Source organism: Pteropus alecto, unplaced genomic scaffold (genome assembly GCF_000325575.1).
Source record: "Pteropus alecto unplaced genomic scaffold, ASM32557v1 scaffold432, whole genome shotgun sequence".
NCBI classification, from domain to species: Eukaryota; Metazoa; Chordata; class Mammalia; order Chiroptera; family Pteropodidae; genus Pteropus; species Pteropus alecto.
The window spans coordinates 213705-216265 of record NW_006432235.1 but is presented as its reverse complement, the minus strand read 5'-3'; positions in this window follow the sequence as shown (position 1 = coordinate 216265).

Below are 2561 nucleotides of genomic sequence, written 5' to 3'. Positions count from 1 at the left end.
GCCGGTCAGGCGGCTGCGGGGCCCGCAGCCCGAAGCGTCCGCCCAGCCCTGAGCGAGGTGAGCGCAAGGGGAGGGTCCTGGAAGGAGGCGGGGGTGGGGTCCCCTTGAGGTGACGGGGGGCCGCGGCTAGGGGCTAAAAGGGGCCTGAGTGGCTCTAGTGGGCATTCTGGAGGTCAGGACGCCCGAGTTCGGGAGGCATTGGCGAATGGAGGAACATTAGGGCCTAGGGAATCCGGGAGGATGGAGTCCGAGGGTCCTGAGTGGGTCCACTGTGATGTTCACGTCTGAGTCCAAAAGGCTGTGGCCCGGGGGGTGCAGACCGAGTCCCTGATGGAGGCGGTCTTGGGGGAGGATGCGGGCAAAGGGCAGGATGTGAGTCTGAGAAAGGGTCCCCGGAAAGGAGGGTACGTGCGTCTCTCCAATGATTGAAGGGAGAAGGAGTTTGGACGTGGGACTCGGAGAAGGGGACCGCGGGGATCCGAATGCCTGAATCCAGGGGGTAGGCTCCAGGCGGAAGTGTGGGGGGGGTCCCGAAGGGTAAAGGTTGGAGGCTGGAGGGGCCATTTAGAGTGAGGACCAATCGGATCAAGGAAGAGAGGAGGCTTCCAAAGGGGAAGAGACATGGGTGACAATGGGCCAGGTCCCAGCCGCGGTCAGCTACCTGGGACTAAGGCAGCCAGGGTTACAGGGTTGCTGATGCTTGTTCCTGAGCGGAGGAGCCTGGAAGGAGGACAGGCAGCTGGCAGTCAAGCCCTGGAGCCCTGGGACGGGGGATGGGAGGAAAAGCCGGTCGGCGCTCTGGCGGACTGGATTTCTGAGTCTTCCAGGAGGCTGGGGACGGGATGGGGTCGGGGCACTGGATGCTGGGATGGGGGTGATGATGAACATTGTCTCGGACTCCTATTGTCCTTATTGGAGTGGGGCAGAGTTTTAAGGCTACCAGCATTCTGGTTTAAAAAAAAAAAGTGGGGTCTCTATAGTCTTGGCTGCATTGCCAGGGGAGTGTTTAGGGGTCTTAACGGTCATAGTTAAAAAGATGATGAGTGCTCTGGTATTCAGGGATGTAGAGGTCTCAGGTTGACATATGATGGGGATCCCACTTTGAGTCAACCAAATCATGGGACTGTGTGGTTTAGGGAAAAGTAAGTGGTGGGTGTGAAGGCTGATGAATGAGGAAAAGCCCAGTTGGAATCTACAAACTGCTGATTGGAATTTGGGGGCCCCAGCTGTGATCTATTGTTTTGAGGGGCCAGTGTTAGAGGATGAGAGTTCTAGGTTGGGTGCTGAAGAGGGTCTGTTATCGGAAGTCCTAACATAGGAAGTTAGAGTCCAGAATTTCTGGTAGGGACTTGGAGATCTTGAGAGTGATGGGATCCTGGACTTCCTGATTGGGGTTTAGTGTTCAGAGCTCCGATCCTCAGTTCAAAAGGGGGTCACTTGTTTGACTGGAGTGCTCTGATTAGGGGGCTGAGTTGAGGGGGTTGTCACCAGATCATGGTTTTGACATTCCAGAGTTTATCTAAAATCCCGGCTCCAGGTTTCTGGGTTTCAGTGTTTTGGGGTCCAGCAGCCTGGAATGGAGCTCCAGCATACCAGGTTCAGGGGCTTACCTGGATATGGGGTGGGGAGAATTAGGGTCCTGGAATCTTGGATCTGGGTCATGGGCCACGATCTCAGACTGGGGTACCAAACTGAGGTCAAGGCACAGGATCAGAGTTATAAGGTCACAGGTCAAGGTCTTGGTGTTAGAGTTAAGGGTCAAGAAAAGATTCTAAGGGTTTAAACTTAGGTGGAGGCCTCTGCTCAAGGTCTTAGGTAGGCCTGAGGTCAAGGGCTTGAGGCCATGGTGTTGGGTTAGGGTACTTGGTTAGTGACCCATGTGGGGGATTTCTGGGTGCTATTCAGAGACAAAATCTAAAGGAAAGGGGTCAGGTGCTAGGTCAGGGCATTAGGTCAGGACTGTGTGGCCCGGTTTAGGGTTTCTACACAGTTCACATGCTCAGCATCCAACGTGGAAGGTCCAGCATTCAGAGTCCAGGGACCTAGGTCTTGGCTCGGAGTTGAAGTTACAGGCCCTTGTTGGAGTCTGTTATTTAAGCCTGGTGGCTTGGATTAGGACACAGAGTAAGGGTAAGAGATATGTGCCTAGTCCTAGTGTTGCAGTGTCCAATCAGTGTAATAGTTTCTAAGGGATTCTGGTGGGGTCCGGTGTCTGCTCTCAAGGTCTCAGGTCAGGGCATGAAGTTAGGACTGGAGGGCCTGGCTCTGGGTTTGAGAATCTAGATATTCAGTTTCTAGTCAGAGTCATAATATTTGGCACCCAGTGGTTGGAGCCAACGTTCAATCTGTGTATCTGGGCTGAAAGTTATGGCTGGAAAGCTTCCCCTGGGGTTGGGGGTCTGGTGTGGCATCTCTGATCAGGATGGAGAGCCAGAGCACAGGTGTCAGTTTTGGGAAGGCGAGTCCTGAGGTTGAGGGTCAACAGTTGGTGCCACGGGTTCAAATCCAGTGATGCGATCATGGGTCAGGACGCAGAGGTCAGATTTGAGAGGTTTGTGTTT